Source organism: Lepidochelys kempii, chromosome 10, assembly GCF_965140285.1.
Source record: "Lepidochelys kempii isolate rLepKem1 chromosome 10, rLepKem1.hap1, whole genome shotgun sequence".
NCBI classification, from domain to species: domain Eukaryota; kingdom Metazoa; phylum Chordata; order Testudines; family Cheloniidae; genus Lepidochelys; species Lepidochelys kempii.
Genome location: NC_136389.1, coordinates 26,025,016 through 26,044,769, shown reverse-complemented (window position 1 = coordinate 26,044,769; position 19,754 = coordinate 26,025,016). Strand labels below are relative to the sequence as shown.

Genomic DNA, 19,754 nt, shown 5'->3' with positions numbered 1-19,754 from the left:
TGTTTGTGGCATTATGATGAGGAACAGTAAAGAGGGGCTCCTCATTTACTTATTTTATGCACCTCCTATCATGTCTAAACAGTCCAAATCCTTTCAGTTTCTACCTTGTAGGGCTTTTTGTGTATCTAGTCATTTTTGTCAGTTGTCTCTGAAAGGTGACCAGAAATGAACACACTATTCTGGGCAGGGTGCACTTGACATATATAATCAATATGTGCATGTGAAGCCTTATACTGATTACCCTGAAAAACACAGGATTTAAGAACATGGGTTTAAGATTAGGTTTGCTTCAGAGCAGAGCTTCCTGGGGTTTGTGGGGAAGATGCCACCAGGGTTCAGCTTATATTTGAGCTGACTCTGTTCACCTACCCATACCAATCTGGCATGAGACCTGGCCTGAATGATCCAGCTTGGACAAGTTTGATCCAGCCTGGAGTGATGAGCTGGGGCAGGAGGTCACTGTGCTGGTGTCATTTCAGCTCCAGCCAAGGAATTGCCCAAGCACCTAAAGGCTGCCAAGTTCCTGCCTTGCCCCCATCAATTCCTGAGACTTGGTTCACGCAGTAATACAAGCCAGCTTCTCTTCTGCTAATTAAGTGAGCCGTGCCACTGTCAAAGGGCCCGCGATGCGGTGCTGAGTGCCACCAGCCGCCCCCCCCCCCCCCCCGGGGCTTCAAGGGGAGCTGGGTGTGCTCAGCACCTTGCAGGCGCCTCAGAGGCACTAGCGCACAGGCGATGCTCAGAGTGGGTTTGACTTAGCCCTGACCCTGTATGATCCCCACACTCGAGCTGCCCGCTCCCCTCCCCAGCAGGACTCGCCCTTTGCCCCTGCCCACGCTCCGCGAGCCTCCTCTCCAGCCAGCCAGCTAGCCCCGCCCCTTAGGGGGGAGGGTGCCCGGGCCGCAGTCTCTGATTGGCCCGGCCGGGAGCGGGGCCGGGGGCCGGTGGCGCGGATTGGCTGCGGCGAGCAGGGATGGGCTGAGTGCGGGCCAAGGTGAGAGTGAGCGGCGGGGCCCTGCGGCTCTGTCTGCTCAGCCTGGAGCCTTGAAGCCGGGGAGGGAGAGCCCGCCGTCCGCGGTGAGTGCGGTGCGGCGGGGGACCGCTCGTCACAGCCGGGGCGGGAGGTCCAGCCCTGGGGGAGGCAGGCTGCGAGCAGCTTGCGGGGCAGCTGGGCATCCCCGAACCTCCCCCCCGTGCGGAGCACGGGGACTCTGCTGGCCCGGCGCCCCACAGCCCTGTGGGAAGCCGGCCGGGCGCTGCTCAGAACCTGCCCCTCCCCCTGCGAGATGTTTCTGGGAACCCCCCGCCCGCCTGCGTCCCTGCCCTCCTCGCAGCCCCTACTTCAACCCGGGGGGGGGCTACCGGGCTTATCCCCCCCATCTCCTGCCTCTGTCCCTGCCCTCTTCACAGCCCCTACTTCAACCCGGGGGGGGGCTACCGGGCTTATCCCCCCCATCTCCTGCCTCTGTCCCTGCCCTCTTCACAGCCCCTACTTCAACCCGGGGGGGGGGCTACCGGGCTTATCCCCCCCATCTCCTGCCTCTGTCCCTGCCCTCTTCACAGCCCCTACTTCAACCCGGGGGGGGCTACCGGGCTTATCCCCCCCATCTCCTGCCTCTGTCCCTGCCCTCTTCACAGCCCCTACTTCAACCCGGGGGGGGGCTACCGGGCTTATCCCCCCCATCTCCTGCCTCTGTCCCTGCCCTCTTCACAGCCCCTACTTCAACCCGGGGGGGGGCTACCGGGCTTATCCCCCCCATCTCCTGCCTCTGTCCCTGCCCTCTTCACAGCCCCTACTTCACCCGGGGGGGGGGGCTGCCGGGCTTATCTTCCCGCCTCCTGCCTCTGTCCCTGCCCTCTTCACAGCCCCTACTTCACCCGGGGGGGGGGCTGCCGGGCTTATCTTCCCGCCTCCTGCCTCTGTCCCTGCCCTCTTCACAGCCCCTACTTCAACCTGGGGGACTGCCGGGCTTATCCCCCCCATCTCCTGCCTCTGTCCCTGCCCTCCTCGCAGCCCCTACTTCAACTCGGGGGGGGGGGCTGCCGGGCTTATCTCCCCGCCTCCTGCCTCTGTCCCTGTCCTCCTCACAGCCCCTACTTCAACTCGGGGGGGGGGGCTGCCGGGCTTATCCCCCCCATCTCCTGCATCTGTCCCTGCCCTCCTCACAGCCCCTACTTCACCCGGGGGGGGGCTGCCGGGCTTATCCCCCCCATCTCCTGCCTCTGTCCCTGCCCTCTTCACAGCCCCTACTTCAACCTGGGGGACTGCCGGGCTTATCCCCCCCATCTCCTGCCTCTGTCCCTGCCCTCTTCACAGCCCCTACTTCAACCCGGGGGGGGGGGCTGCCGGGCTTATCCCCCCCATCTCCTGCCTCTGTCCCTGTCCTCCTCGCAGCCCCTACTTCAACCTGGGGGGGGGGGGGCTGCTGGGCTTATCCTCCTGCCTCTGTCCCTGCGCTCCTCACAGCCCCTACTTCAACCCGGGGGGGGGGGCTACCGGGCTTATCCCCCCATCTCCTGCCTCTGTCCCTGTCCTCCTCGCAGCCCCTACTTCACCCAGGGGGGGGGCTGCCGGGCTTATCCCCCCCATCTCCTGCCTCTGTCCCTGCCCTCCTTACAGCCCCTACTTCAACCCGGGGGGGTCTACCGGGCTTATCCCCCCCATCTCCTGCCTCTGTCCCTGCCGTCCTCACAGCCCCTACTTCACCGGGGGGGGGGCTGCCAGGCTTATCCCCCCCATCTCCTGCCTCTGTCCCTGCCCTCCTCACAGCCCCTACTTCACCGGGGGGGGGGGGGGCTACCGGGCTTATCCCCCCGCCTCCTGCCTCTGTCCCTGTCCTCCTCACAGCCCCTATTTCAGCCCGGGTGGGGGGGACTGCCGGGCTTATCCCCCCCATCTCCTGCCTCTGTCCCTGCCCTCCTCACAGCCCCTACTTCACCGGGGGGGGGGGGGGGCTGCCGAGCTTATCCCTCCCATCTCCTGCCTCTGTCCCTGTCCTCCTCACAGCCCCTACTTAGAATCATAGAATATCCGGGTTGGAAGGGACCTTGGGAGGTCATTCAACCCGGAGGGGGGGACTGCTGGGCTTATCCCCCCCCACCTCCTGACTCTGTCCCTGCCCTCTTCACAGCCCCTACTTCAACCGGGGGTGGGGGGGGGGCTGCCGGGCTTAAGGAGAGGCTGTTAGGAGGGCAGGGACAGAGGTGGGAGGCGGGGGGATAAGCCCGGCAGCCCCCCCCCCCTAGGTTGAAATAGGGGCTGTGACGAGGGCAGGGACAGAGGCAGGAGGCGGGGGGGGGGATCAGCCTGGCAGCCCCCCCCACCCCGGGTTTATCCTTCCCCCTCCCTGCCTCTGTCCCTGCCCTCCTCACAGCCCCTTCTTCAACCCGGGGGAGGGGCTACCGGGTTTATCCTTCCCCCTCCCTGCCTCTGTCCCTGCCCTCCTCACAACCCCTTCTTCAACCCGGGGGAGGGGCTACCGGGCTTATCCCTCCCACATCCTGCCTCTGTCCCTGCCCTCCTCACAGCCCCTACTTCAAGGGGGGGGGGCGGCTGTCAGGCTTATCCCATCTCCCCCTGCCTTCCCCAGCCCCTACTACAACCCCAGCGAGGGCTGCTAGGTTCCCCCTGCCACTCCCTGTCTCCATCCCTGCCCTCCTCACAGCCCCACCTAAAACCCGGGAGGGGGGAGCTGCCTCTGCCCCTGGCCCTGCCCTCCTCACAGCGTTTACTTTAACCCCCAGGGGTGGCGGCTGCTGGCACCTTCTGCTCACCCAGTAGGTTGTAAGACTGCTGGGCACCCTGAGAACTGCTGCAGGGTGCTGGCAGTGGTCTTTGTGCCATCCCCTTCTTACATGGTGGCTCCTTACCCAGCGTGTGTGATTCAGGGGCGGGAGTAGTGGTGTGGGGTTGATGCCCCTGCTGTTCTCCTGTGGGTACTGATGGCTGCTGTGGCATAGTTACATGCCTGGTGAGCTTTGCCAATTCTTGCAAAGGGTTCATGCTCTGCAGCAAATGTGTGAAGCAGAGACTCATCCGTTTCTTCTTGAGGAAGACTGGTTACTTAGAGGCATGCGTTTCTCCAGCACCAGAGGAGACCACCGTGGAGTGGGGGGCAGAGTCCCAGGAATAGATCCAGGAGAAAAACCACTTCTGCACAAGGGTCCATCAAGGACAGACAAAGTCTCCCACAATACACCGCAAACCAATTCCAAGAGCAGATCCAGTTGGTGAGGTGCTAGGAACCCTGGGATATGCCCCATAAATCCTAGCACCAAACATCTGTAATTGCAGTGCCACTGTGAATCGTGGGTATGTGGATACACAAGTACAGGGCATATGGTTGTGCTGAGAAGGGCTTAGCTAACACGCATCCCCATGTGCCGGGCTTGGCTAATGTGCATCTCCATGTGCCTGAGCCAAGATACAGTACATCCTGCAGTGTAGACATACTCAAAATGACTAGTCCAAGGTGACACAATCAGTGGCAAGATTAGATGTAAAACTGAGGGGTTTTGATTTCCAGTCACATGCTTCCCAAGGCAGGCAGATTCCATCTCTTGAAATCCCCTTTTCTTTCTTTTTTCAGTTTAAAGTCAAACTTAAGAATCCCCCATGTCTCTTAACTAAATGGAAACATTGCACAGAAATTTGTTGGAACCAACAGATTGACTGATCACATTTATATATAGTATTGAAGTTAACTGTAAAAGTCATATCCTAAAACAGGGGTGGGCAAACTTTTTGGCCCGAGGGCCACATCTGGGTATGGAAACTGTATGGTGGGCTATGAATGCTCACAGAATGGGGTGTGGGAGGGGGTGCGGGCTCTGGCTGGGGGTGCAGGCTCTGGGGTGGGGCCAGAAATGAGGCATTCAGGGTGCAGGAAGGAGCTCCGGGCTGCGGCAGGGTGGTGTGGATGAGGGGGTGTGGGCTCTGGGATGGGGCTGGGGATGAGAGGTTGGGGGTGCAGGAGGGTGCTCCAGGCTAGGACTGAGGGATTCGGAGGGTGGGAGGGGGATCAGGGTTGGGGCGTGAGAGGGGGTCGGGGTGCAGGCTCTGGGCGGTGCTTACATCAAGCAGCTCCTGGAAACTGTGGCATGTCCTTCCTCTAGCTCCTACGTGGAGGCACAGCCAAGCGGCTCCGCACGCTGACCTGTCTGCAGGTGCTGCCCCTGCAGCTCCCATTGGCCACGGTTCTTGGCCAATAGGAGCTGTGAGGGCAGCGCTTGGGGCAGGGGTAGAGTGCGGAGCCCCCTGGCTCCCCCTATGCATAGGAGCTGGAGGACGGAAACGTCTCTGCTTCCAGGAGCTGTGCGGAGCAGGGCAAGCCCCAGACCCCACTCCCTGGCGGGAGTTTGAGGGCCGGATTAAAACGTCTGAAGGACTGGATGCAGCCCCTGGGCTGTAGTTTTCCCACCCCTGTCCTAAAACCTGTCAATATATTGGCTGTACAACATCAGTTCCCATCAAGCAAAGCCAGGGCATCTGCTTTCTTGCTTTTAACTTAATGGATGAAGAATCTCCTTCTCGTGAATTTTAAGTGTGTATGTGTGTAATACGTATAAAGAGCATAGATATCTTGTAGGGAGACTAAATCTTCATGGGTGAGAGTCCGAGGGAAGGTGTGAGGCATTTTCCCGTTACTACTTTATATAGTATAAAGTATATGGTATATCCAGGAAGGTTCTAAACTGAAGGAACTAAATACTTTGCAGTTGCCAATTTATCAGTACCATGGTTTCCTTCAAAGAGGCTCATTGAATGGTATGTGTTATTCCCCAAAAGAAAAGATCTTTTTGCCAGTGATCAGGAGCCTTCCAGACACTGTGGTGAGTCTGAACCAAACACCCTGTGCTCTTTTTCCATATGGGCATAGTTGGTAGTAGAAGAGCTGGGCATTTATCTTCATCTGACAGGAGAAAGACCAGTGAGGGCAGCTAATAGTCATATGTAGGAGACTATTCCTGCTGTGTCCCTGGAGAGAGAATGATACTTTAAGTACAGTGCGGTATTGTCTCTCTAGAGTATGTAGATTAAAGGGCCATTAATCCACCACATAGGTAGTTAATATGGTGGGCCTATTATTTGTGAAAGGATAAATAAGATAAACCTATAGAACAGCTATTTCCTTTCATAGACAACACGCCAACATATTCTTGTTCCAGTCTCTGATTTATTTTTAAATTTCCTTTCTTCATGGACTGTTTCGTACACTGACAAGCTTGCATTAGATGCTGGAACTGCTATCAGCAAGTGACAAACTCTTTCAGTGATTCACGGTTCAAGTCATCTATCCCAGACTGCACATGTTTTGTGATGTATTTTATCAGATCACAATAGTGCACCCAGAACATAGTTCCGTTGTCTGAAACAATACCCATGGGGTAGGAAAAAGGTAAAAACAATGTTGTTGGTGGGCATATGGTATTTGTGCTAAAATAAGAGTTCTGGGTTTTTCTAAGGCCTTCAAATTGGCTCAAAGTCAAAATGTTGTCATAAATTCTTTCTTTTGTAGCTTTTAACCTCTTCTCTGATTTATGGGAGCTGGAGTCTGTATTATGCCTCAGTGCTCATTCCTGACCCCACCCCCTTTGGAAAAGTAGGATCCTGCTCCTCAGGTCTCCCTCAGTCCACAATCCTTAAGGGAGGCAGGTACTTCTTAGAAACCTAGCAAAGCAAACAGGATACTTAGGAGGTGGTTAATCATTTGTGTGCCTGTTGCTGTATAACAGGTTTCAGAGTAACAGCCGTGTTAGTCTGTATTCGCAAAAAGAAAAGGAGTACTTGTGGCACCTTAGAGACTAACCAATTTATTTGAGCATGAGCTTTCGTGAGCTAGAGCTCACTTCATCGGATGCATACCGTGGAAACTGCAGCAGACATTATATACACACAGAGATCATGAAACAATACCTCCTCCCATCCCACTGTCCTGCTGGTAATAGCTTATCTAAAGTGATCATCAAGTTGGGCCATTTCCAGCACAAATCCAGGTTTTCTCACCCTCCACCCCCCCCCCCCCCCCACACACACACAAACTCACTCTCCTGCTGGTAATAGCCCATCCAAAGTGACAACTCTCTTCACAATGTGCATGATAATCAAGATGGGCCATTTCCTGCACAAATCCAGGTTCTCTCACCCCCCTCCAAAAACCACACACACAAACTCACTATCCTGCTGGTAATAGCTCATCAAAAGTGACCACTCTCCCTACAGTGTGCATGGTAATCAAGGTGGGCCATGTCCAGCACAAATCCAGGCTCTCTCACCCCCCCCCACTTTTTCCTCCGGGGACACACACACACACACAAACTCACTCTCCTGCTGGTAATAGCTCATCCAAACTGACCACTCTCCAAGTTTAAATCCAAGTTTAACCAGAACATCTTTGGGGGGAGGGGGGGTAGGAAAAAACAAGGGGAAATAGGCTACCTTGCATAATGACTTAGCCACTCCCAGTCTCTATTTAAGCCTAAATTAATAGTATCCAATTTGCAAATGAATTCCAATTCAGCAATTTCTCGCTGGAGTCTGGATTTGAAGTTTTTTTTGTTTTAAGATAGCGACCTTCATGTCTGTGATTGCGTGACCAGAGAGATTGAAGTGTTCTCCGACTGGTTTACGAATGTTATAATTCTTGACATCTGATTTGTGTCCATTTATTCTTTTACGTAGAGACTGTCCAGTTTGACCAATGTAAATGGTAGAGGGGCATTGCTGGCACATGATGGCATATGGAGGGTGAGAAAACCTGGATTTGTGCTGGAAATGGCCCAACTTGATGATCACTTTAGATAAGCTATTACCAGCAGGACAGTGGGGTGGGAGGAGGTATTGTTTCATGATCTCTGTGTGTATATAATGTCTGCTGCAGTTTCCACGGTATGCATCCGATGAAGTGAGCTGTAGCTCACGAAAGCTCATGCTCAAATAAATTGGTTAGTCTCTAAGGTGCCACAAGTACTCCTTTTCTTGTTGCTGTATAGTAAATTAGGTTGGTGCCCTGTGGAGATGTGCTCCCTGGTGCAAATGGATCTTAGAAGGCATGGCCTTGGGCACATTCTGTGCTAAAACCATTGCATTTGTTAGCTTTGTGATAAAAGATCACAGCCATCTGTCTACCTCTTGAAATCCATCAACAAATGCAGAAAATCAGAGTAGCTTGTGTGCTTAGATGGTGAGCAAGTTTACTCCATTGAATTTTTTAAAAATGTTGTTTTAATATTTTAGTAAACATTTGTATAAACTTGCTACATGTGACGGAGAGAACAAAGAAATACAGGCTATTGCAGTGCTGTTAGTTTCTCATTCTGTTCCATGAAATTACATATTGCAGCACTGTAGAATAAATGATCACATGGTTCCTTGGACTGTGACACATGGATGTGCAGTGGTAAATCCCTCTGTCCCTATTGTGTGTGGATTTTAGTCTTTCTCTCCATAGTACTTTGTAGCTGCCATAGTGCCAGGCACTGCAGTGAAAATGTTCCTGTGTAGCTGCTTTTCCAGCTCAGGCTGTTGAATCTGTTCATTCTTCTACATCAGATCAGGGAATTTTTCACTAGCTGCCTTAGTGAATGTACGTTGGAGACACTGCTGAAAGCTTTTCACTTGTTGTATCAAGGATACACATCTTGCTCCTAGTTATGAGGCTGGCTTTTATAAAAGACAACGCTACAGTGTGCTAGCTAAAGTGCTGTGCTTACTGGGCGTGCTGCAAAATTGTTTGCTGCACAAAGAGAAAATAGAGGATCAGGTATATGAACTCACAATGTTTCGGTTACTGATACAGAATTTCCCTCAAACCCAAATAGCTCGCTTGCCTTTAGTTTATCTTGCACAGATCTTTCAAAGGATCCATCACAGGTATATGTCTGAGTATTAATACAGAAAAGAAGCATTTGTTCAGATGAGTGGCTTTATTGTGCTGCATGAAGTTTGTATTTTTGCCTCTGGGTCTAAAATGTGTAAGTCCATGGAACTGCAGCATTTCCTTTTCTGTGGCAAGATTCTGGGCAGTTTAAAGGCAAGAAAGCTCAAGATTCCATGTATTGATGAGATTTACTGATTAAAGCTCCATTGAAAAAACACATATAGTTAATTTACCCAAAAACATAAATAAATCCTGACCTTTTCAAACTTTCCTCATCCATGAGCCACCAAGTTGGCTATGTTTATTCTGGAGAGCTTTATACCTGTGATCCAGTTAATTAAATCTTAGTTCAGAAATTAATGCCAGGACACAGCTATTCTGTCAGGCCTGCAAAATTTACCAGGTTTTTGAATGATGCTTTACCTGCCAAGACTACAGTTCAGGGTTCTTTTTCTCTTGTAGCAGCTGTTGCTGCTAGCATTTTGTTGCAAACTGCTTTCTTAATGTTGTGATGGTCTTAGCTTTTGCAAGGGAAATTCAGAATTCTGAATTCAGATGCAAACATATAAATAACCTACACAGTCACTTCCTCTTATTTTTTCAATGAATTTACTTCTGAGTTTACACATGTGCCCTAGTAATGATCTCAGGCCCCAATCTTCAGTCTAATATTGTCAGTATACCCTTGTTTGAGTGGAGTCCTGTTGCTGCAAGATGTCCTCAGTGCAGGACTCTCTAGCTACCACATCCCTCCACAATAGGATACAGTTGAATGTTTTCAACCACTTTTGCCACAGGCCAACATTTTCCCACTTTGGTGCCTGTCACAGGGTCGCTGATCCTTGTGAGTAGACCAATGCCAGCTCGCTTGGGTCAGAGAAGGTAGGCCCCAATGAGCCAATTTAAGGAGGCAGGGCTACACCTATGGCTATAAAGGCCTGTCAGGAGCACGAAGAGGAATGATTGGAGCAGGCTGTTCCTGGGAAGAGGTACTACGGAGAAGTGGGGCTGACTCCGGGGGTGGGTCCCTGGAACAAGGGGCCAAGTGCTCAGGGAGATAGCCCTGTGGCAAGTGTTCCAGAAAGGGAGCAAAGCTGGTTGTGAGAAGGAAGCTAGTTGAAAAGGAAGCTGTCTGGAACTGGGAAGCTGTAAAAAGAAAAGGAGGACTTGTGGCACCTTAGAGACTAACAAATTTATTGGAGCATAAGCTTTTGTGAGCTACAGCTCACTTCATCGGATGCATTCAGTAGAAAATACAGTGGGGAGATTTATATATACAGGGAACATGAAACAATGGGTGTTACCATACACACTGTAAGGAGAGTGATCAGGTAAGGTGAGCTGTTTCCAGCAGGAGAGTGGGGGAGGGGAAAACCTTTTGTAGTGATAATCAAGGTGGGCCATTTCCAGCAGTTGACAAGAAGGTGTGAGGAACGGGGGCGGGGGGGGGGGGGATAAATATGGGGAAATTGTTTTACTTTGTGTAATGACCCATCCACTCCCAGTCTTTATTCAAGCCTAAGTTATTTGTATCCAGTTTGCAAATTAATTCCAATTCAGCAGTCTCTCATTGGAGTCTGTTTTTGAAGTTTTTTTATTGAAGAATTGCCACTTTTAGGTCTGTAATCAAGTGACCAAACAGATTGAAGTGTTCTCCGACTGATTTTTGAACGTTATAATTCTTGACGTCTGATTTGTGTCCATTTATTCTTTTACCTAGAGACTGTCCAGTTTGACCAATGTACATGGCAGAGGGGCATTGCTGGCACATGATGGCATAGATCACATTGGTAGATGCGCAGGTGAACGAGCCTCTGATAGTGTGGCTGATGTGATTAGGCCCTATGATGGTGTCCCCTGAATAGATATGTGGACACGGTTGGCAATGGGCTTTGTTGCAAGGATAGGTTCCTGGATTAGTGGTTCTGTTGTGTGTGGGTGGTTGCTGGTGAGTATTTGCTTCAGGCTGGGGGGCTGCCTGTAAGCAAGGGCTGGCCTGTCTCCCAAGATCTGTGAGAGTGATGGGTCATCCTTCAGGATAGGTTGTAGATCTTTGATGATGCGTTGGAGAGGTTTTGGTTGGGGGCTGAAGGTAATGGCTAGTGGCGTTCTGTTATTTTCTTTGTTGAGCCTGTCCTGTAGTAGGTAACTTCTGGGTACTCTTCTGTCTCTGTCAGTCTGTTTCTTCACTTCAGCAGGTGGGTATTGTAGTTGTAAGAATGCTTGATAGAGATGTTGTAGGTGTTTCTCTGTCTGAGGGGTTGGAGCAAATGCCGTTGTATCGTAGAGCTTGGCTGTAGACAATGGATTGTCTGGTGTGGTCTGGATGAAAGCTGGAGACATGTAGGAAGGCATAGCGGTCAGTAGGTTTCCGGTATAGGGTGGTGGTTATGTGACCATCGCTTATTAGCACCGTAGTGTCCAGGAAGCGGATCTCTTGTGTGGAGTGGTCCAGGCTGAGGTTGATGGTGGGATGGAAATTGTTGAAATCATGGTGGAATTCCTCAAGGGCTTCTTTTCCATGGGTCCGGATAATGAAGAGGTCATCAATGTAGCGCAAGTAGAGTAGGGGCATTAGGGGATGAGAGCTGAGGAAGCGTTGTTCTAAGTCAGCCATAAAAATGTTGGCGTACTGTGGGGCCATGCGGGTACCCATGGCAGTGCCACTGATTTGAAGGTATACATTGTCCCCAAATGTGAAATAGTTATGGGTGAGGGCATAGTCACAAAGTTCAGCCACCAGGTTTGCCGTGACATTATCAGAGATACTGTTCCTGATGGCTTGTAGTCCATCTTTGTGTGGAGGGCTTCTACATCCATAGTGGCTAGGATGGTGTTTTCAGGAAGATCACTGATGGATTGTAGTTTCCTCAGGAAGTCAGTGGTGTCTTGAAGATAGCTGGGAGTGCTGGTAACGTAGGAGAGGAGGCCATGGAACCCGAAGAGAAAGGGTGAGCTGAGGATAGAAGTGACGTGTGTGTGTGTGTGTGGGGGGGGGGCATGGAAGGTCACGTTCTCACACACGCACGCGCACACACACACACATCCCGCCTCCCCTCCCCGATTTCTGACTTTTGTTTGGCCCTGCTCCCTGAAGTCCTGATGTAGTGGGGAAGAGCAGTGGTGTGTCTCCTTGGCTGGGCAATAGGACATGGAAAAATTACTATATTAGCTGTATAGCTATAATTATTGTTGCAAGACGTTTGTCTGTAATCCTGTTATCAGTGTTTTTGCTTACTTGTATTACTATAAAAAAAAGTCTTCCATGTTGGCTCTCAGCCAAAAGGTCAATTGCTTTCTGCAAGTTTAAGTAGAAAATATGTTTAGCTCTTTTGAACTGTGAGGATGAAGTCTCCCCCCCCCCCCAGTGGTGTAAAAAAAAAACAAAAAAAAACCCCCAACAATTGCCACACTTTTTTTTACTCGAAATGGCTGAATTTTGAAATTTTGCATATGTCTCGTACTCATCTTGGAATATTTCCATGATTCAAATCTGGGGAGGAAAATTGATTGGATAATAGTGAACAGGCTGAGTAATCACTTTTTGAGCAGTACTCACTTGGCATCTGCTAAGATTTATTCTTGGAGCATAATTAAACCCTGCCCACTTTGTAACATGAATGATGACAACTGAACTATCGCACAGCTCAGCAGACCCAAGAGCTGCTGCTGGGACAGTCCGCATGAGAGAGATACTGCTGTGTGTTTTTCAGTGAAACATTTCCAAATAAAATAACAGCATGGGCAGGAGACAGTGATCGTGAAAAAACTGCACATCCTTTGATCATTGTAGTTTGGGTTGCATTCTCCTCTGTGAAATTTTCAGCATCAACTGAGAAAATTGGATCGATTGACAATGCGGCTTGTTACAGCTTGGTTTGTTCTGATTGTAAATGTGTCTTGTACAGGCAGCATTCAGAAATGTCCAATACATTTTACTTGCACTTTCCCTTCATTTCCCTTCTGCCTCTTACGGTATTGATGGGGCCAGAACAAAACTTCTTCCTGAAGTCCTCCAGATTATCTGCAGTGTAGTGTCCTTCCAGAGTCATGTGGACAGATCTTTTCCACACTTACCTTCTCAAGGCCTCGAACCTCTTTTGATAAATCCTCCCATCTCTAGTCTTTGCAACACTATTCCTTCTTTTGAAAAATTTTCTTGTTCCTAACACTGGTCCAGCTCCTCCAGTGGGAGTGCTAATATAGACAACACAATAGTGTTTTTACCACTGTGTCTCATAAATCTGCTTTGAGCAGGCTTTGTGTTGGGGGCCACCTGAAATCCTGTCTGCTTCTCCATTCATTGCCACCTGTAGAATAGCTGAAGCAGTTTTTGCAACCGTGAGAGACTTTTCCAGTTAAAAGGCTAATGTAGATCTGGCATGTGACTATGTAAGACAGGAGATACTGCAGATAGACATTCTCTCTCCAGGGGCCAGGAGAGGTTGGAAGAGCATGTGTTGGACCTTTGCAGGGATAGGCTCTCTAGACTGAAAGACCCGGTGACATGCAAAACAAGGTTGGAAAAGAGGAGAGAAAAAACTGGGAGATATGGACAGAAAAGGAAGGGAGAGAATCTGTCCCACCAGAACTCTCACCTGTGACCTTCATCTATTCATAGTAAGTGCAGGTTCAGGAAAGCCAGTTCAGATATCTAGGTTGTCCAATACTTCCAAAGTACTTGACCTAAGGTGGTGTATGGATATGTGTGATAGTTTTATACATATAGGTTGGGGGGATCGAAAGTAGAGGAGTATTATCAAAGAATGTGAACATTTCTATGAGGTTCATACTTCTGTCTAGCACAAGTTCTTTTTTACTCCATAAACTAAACGTGGGTGCAGAATTTCTTCAGAACTCCCTTCAAATTAGAATATCCTCTTTATCAATAACTAAATGAGACTGTTTGTTGCAACCTTGTTTTTTCTATTGTAGCCTGATCAGTTAGTGGTTGTCACATAGAAAGAACAGTAAGTGGGGACCTGGGCAGGGAAATAGAGCAATGAAAGTATTTTCACAGTGCTCCATTTTTGCACTTTATTGGGGGTATTTGAATCAACTTTCAGGTGTCAACTTGACATCCATCTGTAATCTTCATATCAACAAAGAGAAAAGCTGCTTTTGGAAATTGGTACCCTGGCACTGCCTGGACTCTTGCAAGTTCCTTTTCCTGTAATCTGGGATCCCAGAAGACGGAGTGTATTCAACAAGATTTGGCAGTACCCTTTCCCCTTTAAGCATCGTGCCCACTAAAATCTGAGCTCGTGCTTAGTGTATTAATGAATTCAGAAAGGGTGAACTGTTTCAGTGTGTTGCAACAAATCGCTAAGGGGAGTTCAAAAAGTAGGAATCAGTAATGTTCAGGAAAGTGAAAGAACAGTGTCCTTCTGTACAACACCCAACACAATGGGGCCCGAATCCGACTGGGGCCTTTGGGCATTGCCATAAAATAAATATGTACTGTTACCAAAGCGAAGAACTGTGCAGGTGTATTGTATAAGCTTCCTGATAGCATAGCATTGCAGATGCACCTCATTCTTAACCTGCAATCTCTTGTGTAGTTTATTAGTAATATAAATTATTAGGATAGCATCTAGAGACCCAAGCTGAGCTAAATCTTGACCCTATTGTGCTAGACACTGTACAAATATATAGTGAGACACAGCCCCAACAACAAAGACCTGACAACAAAGTGGGAGGGGGAGGATAAATCATACAAGCAGAGTGAACAAAGATATTGTTTGTAGCATGGGCAATTATTTTTCAAATTAATCTGGCAGCGCCCCTTTACATTTAATGCCTAAAATGTGGGTTGGCAAATCCATTCTTCCTTGTAACCTGTATTTCTACCCCCGGCCCAGATGACATATTCTATTACATGATGCTATTTTAATGACTTTTGATGTGCATGAATTAAAATTGGGACACCAGGAAGTGTAGTAGGGGAAATAAATTCTGAATAGCTCAGTGGATAGGTCTGATAGTGTTTAAAAGAATGGTTGCCTTGCTTGGGGTTAGAGGAAGTTAATACTGCTAGTTTAAAAAGCTATTTAGAAATCAGTGTTAGGATATAGATATTCAGGCCTGTCTGTAGAGGCCTATACTTTAAGAATGTAGGTATATGTTGATTATTTAGCTGGTTATAGAGGTATAAAAGAAAACTAAAATCACTGCTTTCTTGTGTAAGGGCCTTCTTTCACTGTGACAGTCTGAGGCTCTGTTCTTAATCTAAGGCCTTTGGCTAAGCAGTGGGAGCAGCCATAAACCGGGAAGCGTATGGTTACATCCTTACATTTCAAACTAGTTATATTGAAATAAGGCAATCTGGGGCTGTTAGAAAGATGATCCGATATATTTCCTCCAGAGAAAGGGAAGAGCCTAGAAGAAAAGGAAATTTAGTTTGATAGTTTTCTGTTTGGTAAGAACTTACTGATCAATAGACACAGCTAGGGAAACTCTTATGTCTTTATAGATGTAGTTGTAAAATCCTCACTTCTGTATTGTTTTGTCATTATAGTTCCCACTTTGTTATTGTTTATTTGCATGGTCTTTGTCTGGTTTTATGATTGTTTCTGTCTGCTGTATAATTAATTTTGCTGGGTGTAAACTAATTTGTAAACTAATTAAGGTGGTGGGATATAATTGGTTAGCTAATCATGTTACAATATGTTAGGATTGGTTAGGTAAATTTTAGTTAAATGATTGGTTAAGGTATAGCTGAGACTATTACTATATAAATTAGGAGCAAACAGGAAGTAAGTTGGGGAGTGGGGGGAAAAAACAGTTTTGAAGTGAAAAATGGCAGGGTTTGCAGGAGCAAGTAACAACCCCCACTCTTCTCCCAGAGCCAGGATGAAAACCTGGAGGTAAGGGTTCCCAAGTATTTCAACCCAGAGATCCTACTCTTGGCTCAGAGTTAACTATATCCTTTTCTTCTTTTCCTTTCTTTCTCTCAGTTTACTTAATTTGCTGCTGGTAGCCTGTACTTTAAACTAACCTCACCGGCTTAATTGGTTTCTTTCCACCTCTTCCCCCTCCTCTCCCTCCGTCTTTCCATGCTTTTGCTTTTTCTGAAGTTTTAATAGAGGGTACTTTGGATACTTATGTAAAATGTTTTTGAGTTTTTGAACAAAGCATGATGGAGGTCTTCTGTATTCCACTGGAATTTTTTGGAGTAAAAGATCCCTGGGCAAGCATGCCTTTTTGAACAGTCTCAAGGTAAAGACAGCACAGGTTAAGGCAGCTGTGTGGCAATAATTGTACTTGGTAAAGAGTAACAGTTGTGTTACAAGAAGGAAGTTTTTGGTTTAATGATGAAACCCAGTTATATAAATGTAAGTGTATGTGCAACTCTGCAGTCACATTGGATGGAAGCTTGGTAATTTAAATTATACAAGGGGGTCAGGTAGAGTGGCTACTACCACCACTATGCTTCTGTCCCCAGAAGACTTTACAGCTATTCTGAGGGGAAATGGGCCCTTTTCCCACAAAAATGATCTATAAGGGACTGCTGCAGGCAGCAGGCGGAGAAAGACTCTGATCCAAATTAGTTGACTATTGGGTAATGTAATCAAAATCACTAAAGGAATGTAAGGGGTTTCTATTGGAACTTAACTTGGCTGCCCATTGCTGTCTCTAGTTGTACAAGATGGGAGTGTAATTGGGGTACAGTTGTGTAAAAAAGAGTAATCGCAGTGCAAGGGATGTAGGGCAAAAGAGAATTTTGTATGTGCGCACAGGAAAAAGAAAAGAAAAAAGGGGAGCAATGATGGAAACACTGAACCTTGGGGTAGCTCTGGGGGATCGAACTGTCGCTTTGGTGGGGGTGCATGAAAACTCTGTGGGCACGGGGGAGGCAGTTACACCTTATGTAAAATTAATATGGCTAATATAATGTTATGGAGGTTAAACTATGGAAAGAATGTGCATTTTCCCAGGACTTGTGCAGTGTATATTGGAGAATGAGTAAAAGAAATGCAAAGAAAACATGGTACTTAATTAAAATCCTATTAGGGCTCCAAAAGGAGCCACAATAGGTTGTGCTTTCTTTTTCAGATCTCTGTGTGTTTTAAAGCAGGAGATGAAAGTGGAAAGTAATCAGAATTCTGGTGGAAGTGAAATGTTTCCCTTTTAAGACCGTCTCTGAGCTGCTAATAGCTTTGAATCCAAAAGCAAGCCAAAGGGCTTCTGTGTGGATGCAAATTACCTAGCTGGTGGGGAAAGGGAAGAATTGCCCATAAGTGAGGGAATAACTGCCCATAAGTGGCAGCACAAAGAAACAAAGGAGCTGCAAATAATAAATACATCTGGTCAGCAAACAAGCTACTAGAAGACTCAAATTATGGCCCTCCAGGAAAGGGAGGTGGAAAAACAAGTCAAGCCTGAAAATAAGGGGGACAGGTTAAGCCTAAGCGGGGTGTGGGTGTGTGTACGTACAATGCTAAAATATGAAGTGGCCTCTCAGCTATTATCTGAGAATAAACTTAAAGCTTAGTACAGCAGAAAAACTATTGCAAACCTGGTCTGTTGTACAAGAGGGGAAACTGAGGTACACCACCTCATGAATTTCATAAATAACCAGTGCATGGGGTAATTCACTAGCCTAACGATAGAATAAAATAAGTACAGCCAAGAGGTAATTCTTCTGTTTTTCCTGCAATTAGCAAGGATATTTGTAAAAGAAAGTGGTATTATTATTAAGCAATAATCTGTCCCCATCAGGGGGTGGAAATTGTTTCTTTTGTTTTTCAAACACTCTACAAGCAAGCTGGCGCCAACAGAAAAATAACCCATAATACCATGGATTTGTGTTTTGTGGTGTTTGTCTGTGGCATTTGTCTTGTTGCTAGCATTGTTGTGTTTCAGTGAACACACAACCTCATGACGTGGGTCAGGGATGGCTTCAAAAAGCTAACCTGGGGGCACGGGGGAGATGTGTATGGGTATGCAAAATGCTCAACTAGGAGGCCAGCACCTGTGTAATAGCTACTGTGGTACCTGGAAATGGAACGGCAACTAAAATAGTCCCCACAAGCCCTATAAAAATAATGAGAAGTGGAGGAGATCACTGGGAATCAATGGAGGGGTTTGTAAAACGGTGTAAATCCAGAGAAGATGTTTGGATGTGCCCCTCCCTGATGGCCATGGAGGAGCACAGCCAATGGCCTATGGCAAGGGGTGGACAATTGGGTGTACTGTGTATGAGGGGTTTTGCTGGGAATGTACATATTACTAGGGGGCACAATTACACCAGCTCATAACCAACTACACACATCTACACACTGCTATCTGGACTTTGGCGCGCAAATGGATCTATAAATCTTATTGTTGTAAATAATTGAACCAGGGCATACGGCCTGATTCCATACCGAGTGGTTAAGTTGGTTTGGACAATAACCCATTTCTCTGTGGACATTCAATGAACTTATAATATGGACAAAAGCACGCAAAACCTGCAGAGGCAGCTTGTTGCAACCGCCAGCAACTGGATACATTAAGATCTTGACCCTATCGAAGGAGGAGAGGCAGTGTTTTGGTGGTACCTCGGATGTTGGACCATACTGCAGGACTCTCCTTGTTGCTGTGGATTATCAAAGCAGCTGGTGTGGTGTTAACTGTATTTGTGTGTTACATTGCATATGGAAACAATCAAGGGGGACACAACCCCCTAGAGAACAGCCACTAATTATAGCCTATAAGTAAAGTAGTAAGCCCTCCCCACCCCACAGTGTACTAGACAACCCAGACCCAACCTTCTTGGGCCCACTATAATGGGAAGTCTGGAACACTAATTGGAATAGGTATGGTATGCCTGTATGAGAGAAGGTGCAGGGCATGGTACTACACAAGAGGCAGTGGGACAGATGGAGCAACGACACATTCCACCTTGATGCCTGGCCCTATCAGGAAATGTGTCACTGTATGTCCTATGCTTTTCCAGGGATACCTGGGCAGAAGGATCCCAAAAGAAAAAGGAAAAAAAGGGGTGGAGTGTTAGGATATAGATATTCAGGCCTGTCTGTAAAGGCCTATACTTTGAGTGTAGGTATATGTTTATCATTTAGTTGGTTAGAGGTACAAAAGAGAGAATGAAAATCACTGTCTGCTTGTGTAAGGGCCTTCTCTCACTGTGACAGTCTGAGGCCCCATTCTTAAGCTAGGGCCTTTGGCTAAGCAGTGGGAGCAGCCATAAACTGGGAAGCATATGGTCACATCCTTACATTCCAAACTAGTCATATTGAAATAAGGCAATCTGGGGCTGTTAGAAAGGTGATCTGATCTATCACCTCCAGAGAAAGGGAAGAGCCTAGAAGATGTAAAAGGAAATTTAGTTTGATAATTTTCTGTTTGGTAGGAACTCACTTATCAATATAGGTATAGCTGAGAATATTACTATATAAATTAGGGGCTAACCAGGCTAAATTCCGGGCTAACTGGAAGTAAGTTGGGATTCGAAAATAAGGAAAAAGGAACTTGGATTTAAGCTTGCTGGAAGTTCACCCCAATGAACATCCAATTGTTTGCTGCTTTGGACTTCGGGTATTGTTGCTCTCTGTTCATGTGAGAAGGACCAGGGAAGTACGTGGGTGAAGCAATAAGCCCCCTAACAATCAAAACAAATTGCTCTAGCATGACAGGACAGATTCAGCAGTAAAATACCTATTGATAGTGAGCCAAGCCAAGCACTACCTCATTTTCCTGTGCCACGAGGAAAGACTCAGATTCTGAGTGTGATCTCCAAATTCTTTCTAATTCCATTGGTTGAGATTTAAAGTATCACTGAGTGAGTTGACACCAAGGGCTCGTCTCCTCTTACCGTGGATCAACGCTGTGGCAGGTCTAGTGAAGACCTGCTAAACTGACCGGTGGGATACC

At 47.7% G+C, this 19,754-nt stretch overlaps 1 protein-coding gene across 2 annotated transcripts in view; it reads left to right on the top strand.

The window, feature by feature from the left end:
- The first annotated feature begins 967 nt into the window (after positions 1 to 967).
- ABAT (4-aminobutyrate aminotransferase) overlaps positions 968 to 19,754 on the top strand; it is a 133,118-nt gene continuing 114,331 nt past the window's right edge. For both annotated transcript variants that reach the window (XM_073362483.1, XM_073362484.1), the window contains exon 1: positions 968 to 1,077. The gene's annotated coding sequence lies outside the window, so the exon portion shown is untranslated. The remainder of the gene's footprint in view (positions 1,078 to 19,754) is intronic.